Genomic DNA, 19,892 nt, shown 5'->3' on the forward strand with positions numbered 1-19,892 from the left:
CCCGAAGCATTCTCGTAGGAATCCTTGGAACATTCCCGTTCAAATTCCTGGAATATTCCCGTCGGAATTTCTTGAGGATGGAGGATCCCTAGAAGATTATCATTGGAATCCCTGGAACCATCCCCTCGGAATCTCTGAAATTTTCCCGTTGGAATTCCTGAAACATTCCGGAACTTCCCTTCGGATTCCCTGAAATATTCCCTTCAGAATCCCTCGAAGTTCCCTTCCGTATGCTTGGAGGATTCCCGTTGGAGTTCCTGGAGGAATGTTCATTATTATTATTTTTTCAATAGAGATAGATAGAATATTTATCAAATATACAAAAATATTCACTAACTACCGGTGGGAACCTTCGAGTGTGCGGGACAAACCCGAGCGCTACTACACTGAGATCGCCTTTTACGCGGATACATTTTATTAATTTTTTGGTTGACCTAAATTACTCAAACTTTGTAAATATCACCTGATTTTCCTTCGATTTTTTTGGATTTTATGGTGGGGTAAACACAATGTTTCATCAAGTCCAAAGGCCAGAAACAATCAGAAAAAAACCGCATAAAAAGCGACCCCAGTGTAGATGCAATAGCCATTCGCTATCAATTTGAGTCGTTGTAGCAATCATAGGCTGGCAAACAAACACACTTCGATACTGTGGGCTACCACAGAAAGCACATGCTTGAGAAAAGAGAATATGAATGAGTGTAATTGATCCGCCCTTAGGTGGTTGAACCGTTTTTATCATATTACCACTAAGATGACTTAATGAGGTGGTAAAATGTGCGAGAATTTACGAAAAGAAGCTCAAAATAGATGGATAACAAATGGCAAAATAATTTTAATGACTACAGCGCGACTAGCGTTGTAGTATTTATACTTCTATTATAAAAACATTCGGAAAGTCTCTATATATGAAAATGAGTTCGCATTTACTTTGAGGCAATATAAATGACAGAACCTTTCGCTGTGAAAATTGAACAAATATAAATCTAACTACACTCCAAATAATCTAAACGTTGTTTCCACCTGAATTTTCAGATACATTTTACGTGACACGTAGCTGCAAATGCTTCAGAAAATTCAGGTGAAAATTACGTGTCCGGTGAATTCTATCTGACACTCAAGTAGAACTTACCTGATTATCACGTAGAATGAAAATTCTATAAAAAATCAGGTAAAAGTTACGTGAATTTCAGGTGGAAAAAATCTACGTACTTTTCAGGTGGAAACAACGTGCAGATTTTTTGGGTGTACGATTTAATAAGTTCTGAAGAAAATCCAGCTCGATCTGAAATCGATCTAGAGGGCGACGCTGCAATCAACCAAACGATTGACAGTTTGGTCGATAAACAACAACAACCCGAGCGAGATCGGGCAGGTTCGGTTTCATAAATTCCTCGGGATGCAGTTTTTATTTTTTATTCATTCAAAAATTTTCTTACGAAATGGAATGGAAAGGAAGGAATGCTTCCGGATATTCCTATAAAAATTCCTTCAAAATTCCTCCAGGAATTCTGTCAGGGACTCATCTTGGAAATTCTACCAAGAATAGTTTAGAAAATTAAGCAAATAATTCCTTCAGTGTTTGTTTTGTAAAATCCTTTTAAAATTGACCCGAAATTTCTTTCGCAAGTTTCCTCCAGGAATTGATTTGAAACATACTTAGTAATTTAGAAGAAGATAAGGATTTTTGTGGGAATTCTCAAAAGAATGTACAGTGCAATCCCTAATTGATTTTCATAGATATCTCTCTCTCTCCAAGAATTCCTTTGCGGATGGCAAACACTTTTTTTGCCCATAAATGCCCAAACACATTTTCAACTGGATTCAAAGTTATGGATAATTTTCATCTTTTGAGAGAGTTTCACTCATGATGTATTGATCACCAGGCTAACTATCGAGAAAAGTGTATTGATTGATGTTTAAAGTAATGAATGCCTTCGTTAATTATCCAGGAATTCGTTCGGAAGAATGTTCAAAAAAAATGTTGTTTTTGGAACAATTTTGGCGTTATATAATCTCATTAAAGCATAAATAATCAATTCTTTCACGTATCTCAGCTCGGCTCCATTAGTGGAGGCCGATAGCAATTGAAAATCGGGAACGAAACTGGGGCTGGGTCTGCCACAGCACTATGGGGAAAAGGGTGGCCATTAATCGGAAAATTTACTATCTCCAATTTGTCTAATTTATATATCATATGAAAGTATATACCCTAGATAAGAGAATTGGAGAATATTGAAGCGCTGTGCTTATTCAGTCAAAATATATGGGCTGGTAAAGTGAAAAAAGCTGATAAAAATAAAAAAATCATTACTAACTTTGATTTGTATGTTATGAAGTCATTTTTTCTCCAAATATAATGTTTTATATACCATTTCAAAGCTTAAAACTTTAGCTTTCCGTTAGTTGTAGAAGAAAAACTTTAATTATCATAATTCTTTGCTATAAAATAGTCCCGCAAACCTAATGTCCCCAAATGTCCCTTAATCTGTAAATGGGGGATTGAAATATAACCCTAGTACCACCTTCTAGTAAGTGATTTGCTTGCGCATATTTGCGCGTTTACGAGAACGCTACAATCAAATTTTTCTTGAAAATTGTGGTTTTTATTGTCTATACCTCGTTATGATTAGAAAATGAACAACATTATTACTAGAAATATTGTTGTTTGATGTAGAAAAACAACAAAAAATACCGAAAAAATATTTTTTTTCGCCTTTACATTTTTGAAGGGTTAATGATGGCCCTTAAAGGGTTAAAAAGGTTCTTAAATAATCCTGCACATAAAATATATTGCATAGAAACAGTTTTCATTGAAAAATATGTTTGGCCGCCCATTTGTATGAGAATTCCCCATAGTGCACAGGTCACGTTAGGGCGGAAACGAAATCTATAAACAAGAATTAGACTGGAACCCAGCTGTATAGCAGAGGTGACCCAGAGATTCATGGCGGCGTAGTCTCCATGAAGAAATTAAAAAAAAAGACTGATGAAAGATATCTTGACAACATGTTAAGCTGAACATCGCTCAGGATGAAGATCTTTTAAACCAACCCTTTGCCCCACCTGGTGCTGGACCCATAGTTAAAAAAGACAGAAGTTTATCCATACATTTCTTTGCTGTGCTTTGGTGAGTAAATGGGTTGAAAAAAAAAGCAAGTTCTCGCTTACTACAGTTTGAGTAGAAGACGCCAAACTACACCATACACATTTTGAACATAATACAAACAACTATGCGAAGTGTAGTGTTTCTGGTTTCTTGTGGTCTGCTCTAGACATCGCTTCGCATGTCTTAGATGCAGGCGTGATATGATTTGGGATATGTTTAAATGTTGTTATGCTCGAAATTTCATGATAATTCCAGGTTTTTACATGGAGTAGACCCCCTGTTCTACAGCATCTACTGCATTCATCACGAGGACATAATTGAATCATTTGTTTGAGAAACTGCATCCATTTTACACAATTTCGAAAAAAACAACAAAAAACTGTTTTTGAACAAATTGGCACCGAATCTTTTGATTTCTTCGATACAGATCAATAGTTTTTGGCAAAACTCAACACTCTGGGGCATTTCCAGTGCGAAAATTGTAAGTAGTACTCCATAGTTGAGTTCCCATATGTAGTTTCTCAAACAAACGAAAAAAATTTCAAACATTCCTGAAAAAAAATTGGTTTTTCGTATTTTTTGCCAGAATACGGATATATATGAAAAAAGCCACTTTTGGCCAAAAATGTTACATATGCAGTTTCTCAAACAACCGGTTCAATTGCGCTTACGCCCGAATATCGCTTGGAGGCTAGTCGGTATGTTAACTCATGTTCGCCTTGGGGGCGGACGAGAGCTATGCAACGTACACACCAGTCAAGCGGTATGACGAACATTGACTCCGCCCCCAAGAAAACGCTTCGATTGCTGCTTTGTTTGAACTTGTGTGAAGTTGTTCGAACAACCATTTGACAGTTGGCGGCTCGGTTGGAAAAAATTAAAACGGTTTGATTTTGGTTTGAGTTGTCGGGGTGGAGTCAAGGTTTGCCGAACATATTTGAGCATTTGTAGTGAAGTTGCTCAAACCCTATCCTATATATTTTTTGATGGTTGGTGCTCAAGTTGGCGCTTCGGTCGTTCGTGTGTGATATTATTGATCGAATAAAGTGATTGTTCGTGCCGCTGTTGGTACAACTTGATAGATGTTTGAATAAACAAGAGGTGGAGTGAATGTTGGTCAAACTGCTTGACCGTGTGTACGTTCCATTAGAACAATTTCTAACCGCGTTCTGTCCACCCGAGCGGCAATTGAGTAAAATCCCGTTATGAAATTGACCACCAGCTAACACGAAGAAGAAGAAGCCCAACATGAGAGCACCTACAGCGAAGACGGCCTGGCATTGGCGGAAATAAGCAGGGTCCAGGGGGAGCCCTCCCCCGACCCACTTGTGCATCCTCCAGAAAATTTGAAAATCGAATCCTAAAACAGTAAATTTTCATGTACCACACAAATATTCCTCATTCCGTATTGCATCATATGTAATCTATTCTTAAATTTTTCGGCAAAGTATCAAACTTGTCGTTGTAAAATGTCAAGTCCAAGTAATATAGATTCTTCATATTTTTAATGCTAATCACTTCCATTGCCATTAATTAATTAATTAAAAAAAATAATAATAATAAACAACTCCTCCTTTCCCCATTCGCCCTTACCTTCAAAGTGCACTAAAAAATTAGAACATCAATTAATTATCATGAAGTTGGGAAGAAAGTACGTCTTCTTTATTTAAACATTTTCAAAGCTTTCCGCATATCATACAAACGTAAATAAAGAGATCCAAAAACTGCAAAGCTGATTAGGAAAAGCTTGTGCATAATTAATGAAAATACAATTAAAGGACATCGTGATTCAGAATCCTCCCCATACATTTATCTCTAATTAGTAGAATGAGTATGAAAAATAGACACGTATTGACTAAATCACCATAGCTAGAAATCAATTTAATTTTTTAAGTGATGTAAACAACAAGAAAAATGAGCGGCAGAGGTAAAAAAAATCCTTTACAGCTCGTGCATGCAGTGCTCTATGTCGCCTAAGAATATTATCTCTCACCAGCTGGGGCCATGCCCCTAGACAGGGACTCTAGTTACGCCTATGCGGCTTGACTTAATGACGCGCGGTGCTTAGACCAATCGGGAAGCGGAATAAATACAAACGGCATGTATAGAAGAGGTGTGCGATCAGAATCAAGCTTATTTTTCTTGGACAAGCCGAAATAAACAGCCTTTTCAAGGCTACAATTAAGTCAATATTCCTACTCTTCGCTATCGTAAGAAATACAGTTCATATGCTTTGCTGAGCCAATTGATTATTCATTCCAGGCATCCTTCAATGGGAATTGTCGAGGCGACTATTGCGATAGTTCCACCGCTACCCATCCATAATCGTCCTTCACATCCCAAGACAATCGTGGAGGATTAGAGATGTATTTGGTCTCTAGTAGCAACGAGAGTTGGACCAACTGTTCTCCCCAACGTGGCCTGTCCATTGAGGATGGATAGCCTACCCCAAGCCCCATTGATTTGGTTCTCTGTACAGTTTTGCAAGTTCTAGTCAAATACGGAGTAGCAACCACGAGTTGTACGGTCAAAATCCTTATTATTAAATACTTAGAGACATCGCAGTTTATAACTGTGAAAGTGCTTTATGAATACTTGACTGCGATGTGGTTATGCCCTAGTTGTGAGATGCGATGCCAGCTGCGAATAAGAAGCAAAAGCGAATCATTTCGGTTATAGATAGGGTGACCGTACCGTACCCTTAGTGGAGGTAGCACCAATAGTGGAGGTAGTGGGGTTTTAATGAGATTTATCATAATACACTTTACGATGGTTTCAGTTGATGCGTCGTGCTTTAAATATCATGTTAAATGCAAATTATCTTTAGATTTCGCTTGAAAAACTATTGAAAACAATGATTTTCCTTAACAAATTATAGTGGTGCAACTGTACCAATAGTGGCGAGTCTCATAAGAAACCAATGGATAGCATCACTATAGGAACCAAAGTTAATTTTTACCGCCACTGGAGGAACAGTGTACCCATAGTGGTGCAAGAAATATTTGGTAATTGTTGATGTTGAATAACATCTATCTCATTTTTGTTAGCAAATTTATAAGTTTATCTATTGACTAAGATATTAAAGCAGTAAATTTTCGATAATTATCAATTTTATAAAAATGTTTTCTTTTGTGGATCTACTAATACCTCCACTATTGGTACCGTTGCCCTAAATACAATTAAAATGAAGGCATAACATCTTTCATCAAGATGAATATGAATGGTGTATTCATCTTGATCTTTCATTTTGCTGTGGCTTTTTAACAGTACAGTATAGAATAATTGTATAATTGCTATTTTGTGAAAACAAACTTTCATCTATCACTGCTGATTTCTTGATAGACATTAGGAAGCTTTTCATTGAAAACCAAATGTAGAATTGTTGACATTTATATTAGTACCAGATGCAGAATAGCCAACACCCATATTTCCGAAAGGCAACGGAACGACGACGCTGGGATTTATTTGGTTCAAAGCCACACACACATACCCCATTGGCATCGATGGAAGTGGAACCCGATGGTAACACAGATGGTATCTATTTGGGCAAACCGCCTTCAGCTACGACGAAAGCCGCGCACGAGGTACAGTGGATATATTCTCTTCCATCAATTACTGATTTGAATCTTTGCACTACTGCTGCTTGACTCTTCTATCCCGGGAAAACAGAATCCACTCCGTAGTAGACCAGTCCAGTAATCGGAAACTTTAAGTTTTTAGAAATTTTCCCAGGTTCGATTTTATGTTAGAAATCTAACCCAAAAAAATCAGCTCATGAATTCATTACTATAGATTAAAAAGGGCTGCTGCTCCTAGGTTCGCTAGCAAAGCCAATACAATCTCACAGCAAACGTGCCAGAAAATTTAAATAATCTGTTCGGGTTTTAAAACACATTGAAATCTGTTTCAAGGTGTGAAAATTGAAAGTACGCTTATTGAAGATTTTTGTTCTTATATCCCTTGTCTTCTTCATGAAATCATGAAATATGAAAATATTTCCACTGAAGCACAAAAATCGTTCAAATCTCAACATCGCGTGAAAACATCCCCAGAGTACATTCCCTAAAAATCGCATCTGCGTGCAGTATTTGGAAGTTCAGTCTAATTCGCAGCAATGAATGCACAGACGGGCGAGTGCAGCCATCAGATTTTAACGGCGGGGGGAGCTGGGAACTGCAATGACGACTCGTCCGAATTGCTTTTCCAAGCAGAAGTGGGGATAGAAATTGAAATTGTTCACTCCGCCGGTCCCCGGTGATGCCGGAGATTGGCTGACAGTAGAATTTATTCGGCAGTAAATAAGTCCTATCGGTCTTTGTCGGGTCACAAACATGGAGATTCGGCTAGCTTATTGTGAGCTAAACAGTATGATAAAAAATGGGTTCTGATTAATTTAACGTCATTGTTGTGATTGTTTAAATTGTCCATACGTGCCTAATTAAACGGGCTCGCTCTATCGGGCATTGAAGATTTTTCTCTCGATCCATCAATCATATGCAATATATTCACTTCTTCTGTAATAAATTGTGTACAAACTCACAATTCAAGCTACATGACTTGGCCTCGACAATCATTGTTGAATAACGATAAACTCCACACTAATAGGCTTGTGGCGCACACATGTCAATTATGAAGATTCCGATTAGTTATTCACTTTTAGTACATTTTTCTTTTAAAACTTGTGATAACATTTTCAAATTGTATTTTCATCGAAACAACGTCTGGCATTCCAACTAGCTACTATTCTTCTAAAAGCCCCCATCTGCACTATAATAGTAACTGGTAAAGTTCATGGTTCATTCTCCTACTTGGAGGCTGGTACTTCATCTGCATATATGCGCAACCTCAATATTTTCCTTCACAAGCATGGTAAAAACCTCATAACCACCAAGGACATCCTCTCTAATCAGTGTGCTATGCGATATGAGATACCCAATTCCATGAAGTCACAGATTTGAGTTCACAAGTCGTACAATTCACGATTTCGTTTTAACTATTCAAACTGTTTTGAGGCATCGCGTGATGCTCTTTCGCTTCTGCTAGGTAAACAAACATCATATGCCGAAACCATACAAAACCGCCCCTCTCTTGCCCACCTTTGAACCACTTAATTCATCCATTTTACAGAACCACAATTCCCCACAAAGAGGGTACCATCGCGATATGGTTACCTTGTTTGGTGAGCACCCACGGTTACATGATTGCGGAACGATACTTAAGGTTCTCCCGAAAAAGTTATCCCGACTTACAACGTGGCAGCATCTTGTTTGCTTTGAACCGGGATCGTGTTGAGAACTGAAGAAAAAAATAAAAGAATCCTAGGTTGTAAATAGATTTCAACATGCTTCCAAGTACACGGTGGGCTTATCTGTTCCAACTGACTTTCAATTTTTTGATATAGTTGTCCTTGTGGTTGGCAATAAAATTTAATAAATTAAATTAAATCATTTGGTCGAATAGGTCATTTGGCCGAATGGGTCATTTGGTCGAATAGGTCACAATCTCAAGATTGGTTTTGTGTTTTTATTTTCATTGTAGCCGCAAGATGTTGCAAATAGGCTCCACCTCTTGCGCTTTTTGTGTCACAAAGGAGTTCCAATACTTCTCATTCATCATTTCTCAGTTTTGACTGCAAAGAGAGATGTCTCTCTTCTTACTTCGCTCTTCCCACTTTTCACAGTGAGTAGTTATAAGTGAGAGAAGAGGAGTGATAAGTGAGACGTCTCTCTAAGGAGTGAGATGTCTCACTTCTCACTCCTCATTTGTTACTTCTCACCCCTCATTTCTCACTTTGCCCTTCTCATTTTTCACTGTGGGAAGTGATAAATAAGAAAACGCCTTTTTTCTCACTTCTCTTTTATCACTTCTCACTATGCAAAATGAAAATTGCGAAGTGAGAAGTGAGACGTCTACTCACTTTCCACAGTAAGAAGTGAGAAATTATAAGTGAGAAGTGAGACGTCTCCCTACTCGCCTCGCTCTTCTCACTTTTCACAGAAAGAAGTTAAAAGTGAGATCGTCTCACTTCGTACTTTTCATTTCTTACTTCTCAATTCGCACTACTCACTGTGAAAAGTGAGTAGTGCTAAGTAAGAAGTTTGACGTCTCACTACTCATTTCGCACCTCTCACTTTTCACAGTAAGAAATGAGAAATGCGAGTTGCGTGCGTTTCACTTATCACTCCTTATTTGTAATTTTTAACTGTGGTGTAAAGTGAGAATTGAGGAATGAGAAATAAGGGGTGAGAAGTGAGACGTCTTCTTCTCATTGAGGAGTGAGAAGAAAGACATCCCTCTTTGCAGCGAGAAGTGAGAAATGATTGGCCAAATGACTTTCGGACCCAACTAGTGGCCTTTCGCCGTCAGCTTTTAGAATTGGAAGTAGGGAACAGGACCATTTGTAGCACTCTATTCCCGTCTGCAACGTTAATAACTCGACCGCGTTCCAACCAAATAGCTTGATTTTTTTACATCACTAGATATCGACAGAAACTAACCATGTACTAAAAAACAAGCAATTCGATTGTAATGCGTACGAGTAATGAACGTTGCTGACGGGAATAGGGAGTGCTGCCCAAATGGTTCTCTACCCTATTTAGAAATTGTCAATATTCTCCTAATAACGTTAGAGGCTAGGAGGTTCCTATTTGGGTTGACAAAGAGATTCAGCTGGACGAGACCACGTAGAATCCAAAAGGTTCTAGATTCGCTATTCTGTCAGAAATTCGTTTGTCAAGACGAGGAAGATTGTCCAGCGGAAAGTAGCGACTCCTAAGTCCAACGTAGGGACCTTCCACAAGCCTGGGGGGGAAAAATACAGTCCAGTACAATTAACAAAGCAAATTAAAACTACGCACTTAAAAATACATTGAAATTAGTTGAAAGGTAAAAGCTGGACAAAAAGCGGGATGAAGACATAGATCACGGTTATCTTACACGGTGGGGAGTTCCCATCGACAAACTTCGGCCGTGTGGCCATCTGTGGGTGATCAATTATCTAGGAATCCAATGATAGAAATGCACTGATTAATAGGCTTGCGGTATCGTCAGTCAGGGCATCTCAAGTATTCGTGGATTCCCGTAACTGGATCGAGGAATGTCAAATTTTGAACAAGGGCAGATCACATGTTCCACTGAGTTTTCTACTTCGCAGATTTCACAAACGATCTGAAAGGGCCTTCCGCCGAAATTATGTGAGAATCGGGAGTGCCCTGTGCGAAGACCGGAGATGACTTGCTGATCATTGAGACTGGGCATGTCGTTCCATGGTGCCGTGTATCCTTTGACCTTCCGTAGCTGCGTTATCCTAAACGCTGCCCATTGGTTCTCCCAATCCTGGCTGACGATGTTTTTGATCCAGATTTTAACGTCAGCATGGGGAATCGATGTCGTGAAATGCCGGCCTTGGTGCCCAACTTCAGCAAGAGTGTCCGCAATGACGTTCCCTGACACCCCACAGTTCCCCGAGGTCCAGGCAAAGTTTGTCGACTGTGGATCTTCAGCAAGAATGACCTAGATCCATGGGTGTTTCAGTCGCTCGCTTTGTAGAGATGACACTATTCCGATTCCCTTGAACAAGGAGGGGGATCCTGTGATTTCCGGATGTGGCGGAAGCGTATGCTTCGACTTTTTGGCAAATAGCCGCCGGCACACGATGGCGAAATTGGAGGACACCTACCTCGGCGCAGGCAGCCTCAGCAGGTGTTAAGGTAAGAAGTCCGGAGGCTATGGGGAGGTACTCTTGATAAGGTTTTAACAAGGTTAATCCTCGATTTGCAGCCGGTTTTGACCGATTGAAAATGAGGGAAGAAATTCTAAAGACCTTGACGAGTTTCCGGTTTGGGATCGGCTATGGCATGGGTCTATGTAAAAAGGGCGAGAATTATTTTTAGCTTGAGTACTAGTGTTGATAGACAGCATTTTATTTTATTTTATACATGTTATTACGATGAATCTACCAAATTTTATATGAGAACTAGACATATAATAATCACTCTCGTCCTTCAGTTCATTAAAAAAAACATTTATTAACTAAGTACATTCGATAATTACACTTGATAAACACTTGATAATTACATTAATTAAGAACTAACTACGTTCACCGACCGATAATCAATAACTGACTGCCTGAGGCCCTGTCTGGTCTTATTTAATAATGACATCTGCCGATCGAGCAAATAGCCTAAAAATGCTGATCAACCGATACGCTGCTGTTGATGTCACTGTTGTCGGGCGGGTGGAAATGCTGACCTTGCATCCGGTCACACGTTAGGAACTGGGTCAGCTGAGTGTGTAGATGCATGCGTCAGGGGAATCCGGACTGTAATTATATGTGTGCGAAATTGATAGATTTTCATATACAAAATTTAAGGTCTGTTAAAGATTACTAGTACCCAAACGAGCCGTGCAGTAATTACGTGGCTTATGAGATAAGGGGCGGGGTAGAACCAGTTAAAAAAATCCCTTGCGTAAAAAATGTACGGCCCCTGAGTTGAATATAAGTCTCACAAACAATGCAAATTAACGCAAAAAAAATAAAATAGAGATAATGCGGGACAGCAGTGACACTAGCATAAAATGTTTAACGAAAATAAAATGCAGCAACTCGTAAAAATATAAAAAGTGTCAAATTAAGCCCCACGGTGCAGCGACCTTTCGCCTCACTGTCTGATGGCCATCAACCGTTACACGGAAGCAGTGAAATACCCAGTTATAAGTTTCTTTTTGTTCTGAGTTTTCCATGTTCTGAGTTCAACCACTCTTTTTTCTTTGTTTTCTGGAAAAACTCAACAACGGCTTTTTGGTTTGCCAACATTGCGTTATGAACGAAAGCTGAAAATTGATTAATTTAAACCTCTAGTTGCGAGGATAAAACATTTCCATGGGCGCAAAATTTTACTACCCCATTCAATTGGGTAAAATAAGGTCATTCACACATTTTCTTTGCTGAGTAAAATAAACCCACCTTTGAGCTCTTTGTGTACCACAGTGTAGAGAAACCGAAAAATGAATAAATGCCGTCGACTGCACCTGGAAGCATCATCCTTCCATCAGAATACCCATAGTAAAGATACATATCTGCCTCTATATCATCTTGTTTTTTGTTTACTTCCCCAAAAGAATGTATCCAACGGGGAAGGTAGAGCGTAGCGCATAAAACATCCTCCCTGCCAATGGCCTGATTCATAAAAATGAAAAGATGAAAGGAATGCTGCTGCCTTCGCCGGTCCCATTTGAAGCCCTCTTTCTTCGCGTCGAATTTTGTTCTTCTTTTTTTGAAAATTAAACGCTTAAATTATTAAGATTTTTATCAACCTGGATTCTGTCTTCTAGGTTCCTGCATCATGCTTTCGTATATCTTGCCCGAAGGCTGCCGCACTGAATGGATGAAACTCCACGACTGTGCCACGATGAATGCTTCCTTAGAATTCATTACACGCTGACTTGGCTCGGCTTTGTCAGGTGTCTGTCTACTGCACCTCAAAAAGACTTTCCGTCGAACTGCACATGGCGCTTTTTTGTCTACATTTTTCCACATATGTGCAAAGACGCACCGTCACAAAAGGGACACTTTAAAAATGCATAATTTTATTCTTGCTGTTGGAAAACTGCCTGCTAGAGGTTTTCTTGTACGACTGAGACACTACACGCTTGACGTACGTTTCCCAAGCATAGCGTTGCAGTCAAAAGCAGCAGAAAGGTAACTATCCACACGCTTTGAGAGTTGGTAGTTCCATAGATGAAGATATGCCATTAGCTTGCATTAGCGCGTGAACGCACTGTAGTGTTTGCCACAAGTGGCGGTCTTACATTTTCATTAGGATGTTGAGTTTCCTGATTAGTAATTCCAACGTTTGTTACTATGTTGGAATAGTGTTGGTTATAGATATCATAGAGACATAGTAACAAATGAACTTTATTCTCCGATGTTATGTAAGTTTGACATTTTACTTTTACAGTTACTGTTTTTGATTAATTATAAATTGAAGCAGGAAGCGGTCCGAGAAGTGTTTTTGTTTGCTTTCTTCGACATACAGTAAGGTCTGCCTTAAAAATAGGCAGTTCATTATTAGGTCTTTAGCATTACCATACGAATTCAGGAATTCGCACAATTTCGTAGGTGGTACAATCCTAGGCTATTGTAAGAGAGGAGTTGCATCACTTCCATCTTTTATCACAGATATTGATTTGGGCCTAATCACTATCTCTAAGATCGAAGCAAGGCACTTTCCGGAAGTCAAAATCTGTCCTGGCCTGGCCACGTTCCTGCAAATACTGAAGAGTGAGAAATATAGTTAGATGGACACACGCAAAAAGAAGGCGTGCATGTACTCGTGAACTAACAAGTTCACGGTGTATTTAAAGTCGCGATTTTGGGAACAATAGTTTTCTGGAACATTCTGAAAAACGCAAAAGCCACGTAACAGCACCTTAGACTGTTACCACATACTGTTACTGAACCCTATCCACCCTACTACCGATGATGATTCCAGTGCGATAGCGTTTCTACGAAACTGCTTCCAGAATATCTGGTGACTATTGGACTGAGCTTCGTGATTCCAGAGTTGCTGTAGAAAGATTTTCGCTTGAACTGTGACCAGTCCGATGAGCTCGAGTGGATCGAAGATGCGAGCGGTGTCAGCAAGAACTCGCATGGTGATAAGAAGCTCATTGCTTCATCGTCGAACGGCAAATTTGAAGCTTTTGACAGGTTGCCACATGAATTCAAGCGTTGTGATCATCAAGGTCTTGAAGTTCTGGGGAAATAGTTGACAACAAGTGAGAGTTATTCAAATTCCAGACTACTACAAATTAAAGACTACTGAGAGCGAGAGCAGACCGTAACAGTCGTCAAATCATTCACGTAGAAATCTTTACGCATAACTCTTGCAGTTCTCTTCTTCAGTAGCAATTTGTTGCAGACACTTGGTAGCCAAATACAATGCTGGCGCTGACCCGCACGTCAGTGTAGTCAACTCGTACGCTTTAACTGGATCATTTGACGAATTTCACTACAGAATCCATTGCAGTGGTTGGTCGACTTCTACTACCTTGACCATGCGGCCCATTTTTGCAACGTCCGCTACTGGATTGAACTTCTAAAATCGGAAGCGCATTATGATGGAAATTGGTCAACAATGCAAGTCGTTTGGTCCATTAGTCCATCGAATATATCCATATATAAAAAAATGCGATATGATACGAACCACCTTAACACTGTCAGCTGTAGCATTGGACCGTCGTAGGAGATCTTCATTTGATTTATTTTAAATCAGACCTAGCTTACCGGACCCACCTAGTAGATTAGAAGGGGAACAGCAAGATTCTGGACGTTAGTTGGATGGATCGGCAGCCCGGAGCTGAGCTTTGGTGTCACGTGGAGCTGAAAGATTCCCGTATAGAGGGAGGTTCGAAACGTTGGGCTATCATAGCTTCCACCTTCTTCGTGAACTTGACAACTAAATCTCCGATTCCGGCTACAGACAGAATGCTAGGAATTTCAGTCAACTACAGTTATTGAGCAAGGCATGTATTGATGAAACAGTATTCCGAGCAAGAAAATCCAGACAAACTCTCGCTAGCTAGGGGTTTCCATTCTTCCTTGACAACAAAACTTGGTTAGCAGCAGTGTGCATGGTGACAGGTAGAGAATTCAATACCAAATTTTCAAAACGGCTTATCTGCTTTTGTAAACAAATATTCAACCATCGATTTTACGAATCTGATAGCACTCCCACGCAAACCAACACCACCAACAGGTTGCAGAAACCTTGCTGATGGTGTTGGTTTGCGTGGGAGCGCTATCGGATTTTGTTAATCCCGCCACGCCAATAGACCCGACGAGCCCCAACGGCCCCATTACTGCAGACTCCATCGATGAAACGCAACCACACCCATGTGTTGCTCAGGGGATCATCGATCGCATGAAAGGTCGTGTAAATAACAAGAGATGGGCAAAGGAACGTAAACAAAGAACAGAGATCGAAAAAGTATTGAGCTCTACTACTCTACATGCAGTGAACTATTTTTCAATTGAATTCGCATTAAAATAAGTTCTAAACTACCTTCAATATTATAACTAGTGGTCACCTAACGACTCAATTTCTGGGTAATACTAACAATCGACTTGTGTCGGGTATAAATTACAAAATTGAAGATCCAGTGAAAACATTAGAATTTAACCTGAATTTGCTTACAGCTACGTTTGCTTACAGCTAATTGCTATTCCACAAAGTGTAATTTGACCTAAACTTTAATTAACTAAATTAATTCATACTTGAAAAGGTGAGAATTGTAGAAACCTTAGTGTGCATACCAGTACCTTAGTTATCTTATATCTAAATATCTAATAGCTAACTAATGCTGAAGACCAACTTAGATTACTATTCGATAATTCGTTCGTTGGAATCAACAAGCCCTAACTATAGAATTGCGGTGACGAATCACCAGAAGTAAGTAGTGATAAATGAGTATAATTTACACAATCTAATTTTCCCTGTATTAACAGGAATTTTGTAATTCTTTCGGACATCCCAGAATAAATTAACGAAATCTACTGATTCGTCTTACCGCCCAACAGATTCATTAAATCGACGATTGAATCTTTGTTTACAAAAGCAGATAAGTCGTTTTAAAAATTTGGTATTAAATCATTGAATTGTTTGAAAGTGTGTGATCTGTAGCGAGTGCAGTGCTGCCGTAATTTGAAATAGTGATGTATGCGTCATTTTCCAAAAATGGTGTTAACGAGTAGTACTCATCGAGCACTTTAACAGAAAAATGGAAAACATGCGAGTTGTAATTTGACGCTTACGTCACTTTTTCAGATTACGGCTTGGCGTGGCGGTGGTTGTTTGCCGACCAGCCGACCAGCCGACTTAGTATGTGTTGGTAAATTCTGGGCTTGTGACTGTGTTTGTCGTAAATGGCCGGATCTGGGCTTGTGGATCGGAGTTATCGTTGTAACAGTACCATGATTTATGTTTTGAATTTTAAATAGAATTGTACAAAGTAGCACAGTAACGATGAATTTCCCCATTGAACTACCCCTTGAATTCAAACGCTCACTTTGAGTGCATACCGATAATGTTCATTTTTGCACTCAGTAAATCTCTGCACTGAATGAGTTCCCACTCAAATGTATGGCGCAAAATAACCGTCGTTCAAGCGAATATCTCAGCGACCATGTGCCAAGGCCCGGCCAATGACCTATCCGGATCGCTTTCAAGATTCGTTGACCCCCGGAATCATTTACAATCTTCGGGTGGGAGACAAGTATATTGATCGTTTCCACTTGGAAGCTCGGGAAAAGGGAGGTCTTTACCCGCCGAATATGGATGTTGGTGTGGGTAGAGGTAATTTTTGACCTTCGCGAAATCACTTCGTGATTCGCGTAATTTCCGGCGACGATCATAAAATCTCGCGCTTTGATCTGAGGATCCAAGGACTTAGCTCGTTCACTTCGTTCTGGTCTACGGAAGAGGCAAGAGCAGTCCGGAATTTCTAAATCGCGTCGTGGTGTGTTCTTGAAGGTGAACTATAAGAAAATGTGAAAGTGCTCCTAGTTGCTTATTTAGATTTTTTTCCCTTAATTTCCCCTCTACTAGTTAGCTGTAATCAAGTTATTAGTGCATTCTGGCGGTTAGGTGGTAGTGTAGACTTGCGGATAAAGCGGTAAGACTGAAGACTAAACTTGGTGCAAAGTGTGGTGTTCAAGACCGGTGTGGGTCCTCTTTTCTTTACCAGATTGTGGCAAGTTGCAAGGCCCGACACACCACCCACACAGTTGGAGACTGCTTTTGACCCCGTTTACCTGCTACGAAGGACGTCCCGGTGGTACACGTGGACCGGAGAGGGCAGCGCACGTTTTTTTCCCGCGCCCTTGGCAGGGCGGCAACAACCGGACCGGTTAGAAACCGGTAATCAAGTTTAGACATCCTTTTTCGTGAGTGACGGCGTGCAGAGCGTGACACGGTCGCGTAAAAAGTTTTTCCCCCGGCCGGATTCGAACCGGCGACCTTTGGATCGGGAGGCGCACACCGTAGCTCGACGCCACCGACGGCTGTACCCCGTCGAGCAGTCCACAATTTCGCGCCGGAGGCGTCATCGACAACGGCGACATCGATGAACGACGCGTGAACCATTTCGGAGTCCGTGGGAGAGACCGCGCGTGACACGCGTGGCGCCAAAGCAGCAGTAGTGGAGAACCGCCGACGCCTCCAAGTTGGTATGCAACGAACAGAGTGAGTAACATGCATGTTCCATTATTTTTCCCCATGCGCATGGCGAATGAAAGCCCCTAGCCTTAGCCCATCCGCTAGCGTGGCCAAGCCGATAGCCCTACCGTTCCTTCCGTACGCGTCAGCGAGGTAGTTGGCTTATTTATAGAAAGAGTGAATGCCGCACCATATAGTGAACACCGCACCAGTTAAGTCACACCGTCCATAGTAGTCGAGCAGTTGGACAGAGTATAGAGGGAAATGAATTTGTAGCTAGGCCTAATTTTAAGAATAAAAATGTCAGTAAAGAAGATGAATAGAAGCAAATTAAATGAATTAATAAATGCATTTTCAGTACACGGTAGCTCAAAAGAAGGAAGGGAAGCATTTGAAGAGGTTAAGAAGGAGTATTTTCACATTTCGGTCGTTTTTTAGGTTTCTTTTGGTTATTTTCTGTGGAGGTTGGCCCTTACTCCAACCAAGTATTCTCTCCATTGGTTTAAGTCTTCCAATGATGATAACAACCGCGAATATTGCTTTGTCGCCGGCGAAAATCACCTCTGTTCACACCAATCTATCTATTTGCTAGACCTCACGGTCTAAAGGCATCCAATTTTGCCTGAACAGCCCACTTGTCTCCCGCTCCCGGAAAAATCTTACCCTCCCCTGAAGGGTCTCACAAGGTCGGGCAACCTTCGATCAGGTTAATGGTCTCCTCCGGGAGTGGCGCTTAAGCCATTTCAACTAAAAACGGGAAACTCGTTAGGCTGGCAGGTTTCATCGTTCTGGGACGTAAACGTGGTGAGTCTTCCTCCGTTAGACCCTCCAGATTGAAGGAGCGTTGGCACACACCAGTAGTACAAGCTCGAACCATGTGCGACAACCCATGGCATTTCACATTCTCATGTCGCTCAGAAATCTTCAGTGGCGCCGGGAGTGGCACTATGGGGCGGCTCCATACAAGTAGGTGGCCGAAAATATTTTCATTTCATTTCTGCAATATTTCACACTTATATAGTCTATAGATGTGTATTTTATTGCAGCGCAGACCTGTAGAGTTCAAACTAGAAAATTGTATACTGTTTTTATGTGAATTGAGTTGTACAGATGTTCTAAGTTGCACAAGGACTCAGTCAAATACAGGCCATTGCATCTACATACGTAACAGGTTGTCTTTGTAGGATTTTTCAGATTGGTTCAGGCTCTTAACCCGTAAAACAAGTAAAGGGAATACAATATAAAGCTCTATTAAAGCTAAACGAACTCCATGCAATAAAAGCTTCAAGATATATAAGTATACTGCAACAACATTTATTTATTCATTATGTACATGAACATCCTCAACAAAAACATCATTTATTTCTTCAAGGTCGATTAAAATATCTGCTATGGTATATTTTTCTGTACTCGAATCTGTTGTATTGCAAGAAGTTTCAGTCACTAAAAAACTTTGAACATCTTCTGGATATTCCAGATTAGATTTATTTTGAAGTCGCTTACCTAAGTTGAGGGAGCTTATCAAAGGATCCGACGAGTTCATAGCACGAATGAAAACGTCATGTAAATTTTCTTCTCTTGAGGCTTGTTTTTAAGTGCTTGTGTTGACACTCAGCTGCTTCTTCAGCCAACATTCCAAGTGGTGCTGGTGAATGAATAATTATATCCCCAGCATGGGCAAGGACTTTATGCACCGTAGCAGGAATTTTATACCAATCATACAGCTGCAAATATAACCGGTAGGTTGCTTTACAATAACTGTCTAGCTTTTCAGGATTGATTGGCTCTTGGCAGTTTATCGCGATCAGAATGTTCCAGAACCGGTGAATTAGCTCTTCGTTGACATTTAACGCGATATACCTGACGTCCCTCGTGAGCTCTAAATACTTCAATGAGTTGCCTATAATTCATGATTCACCAAATAATAAGTACAAACACTTCACACGATTTACCTTCGCAATCACAGCTCACTATGCACTCAGATAGACATTCATAAATGCTCTGTTTATTTATTTCACCTAGGTACATACCAATAATTATCGAAAGATGTCCTTAGGTACAGACATTTTTGCTTCTTGTATTCACATATTGGATTTTAATTAATATCAAAATTTTACTTTTTATGAAATAATTTCAAATGATGTATTGTTTTTTTTTTTTTCATATTTATTTGCTTGATACTTGATAGATAATGAGTTGCCTCCTCTTGGTGAGCCTACGCCAAATGGAGTATCATATAGCTGCATAAGCTATCGTGTACACGGCCTACCACGAAGCCTACGACACTTTTCGTGTTATCTACTATCTCTATTTTAACTGTTCTAGATGCTCTTTTGTCATACGCATGGGATTTGTATCCAGCCCATCACAGTCTGCCGTGTATTATGAGAATAATTACATTTAATGTTTCAAAATTAATGACTTTTTTTCGAAAAAGTGATCGGAATCGCAGATTTGCAGCCATAAGCAGCTGGAATTTGTTTTAATGCCTTCTGGGAGGTCCAAAGAAAGTCGTAGTGGTAAGCGCTAAGCGAAACTTTGAGAAACTTTTTTTGTATGGATCTTTT

At 40.1% G+C, this 19,892-nt stretch overlaps 1 long non-coding RNA gene across 1 annotated transcript; it reads left to right on the plus strand.

Moving 5' to 3' along the window:
* The first annotated feature begins 16,431 nt into the window (after window positions 1–16,431).
* On the plus strand, window positions 16,432–17,536 carry LOC134217370 (uncharacterized). The gene is made up of 3 exons (XR_009981014.1): window positions 16,432–16,641; window positions 16,717–16,783; window positions 16,856–17,536. It is a non-coding gene; the product is annotated as an uncharacterized LOC134217370 (long non-coding RNA).
* The last annotated feature ends 2,356 nt before the right edge of the window (window positions 17,537–19,892 follow it).

This window comes from Armigeres subalbatus, chromosome 2 (assembly GCF_024139115.2).
Source record: "Armigeres subalbatus isolate Guangzhou_Male chromosome 2, GZ_Asu_2, whole genome shotgun sequence".
Classification (NCBI taxonomy): domain Eukaryota; kingdom Metazoa; phylum Arthropoda; class Insecta; order Diptera; family Culicidae; genus Armigeres; species Armigeres subalbatus.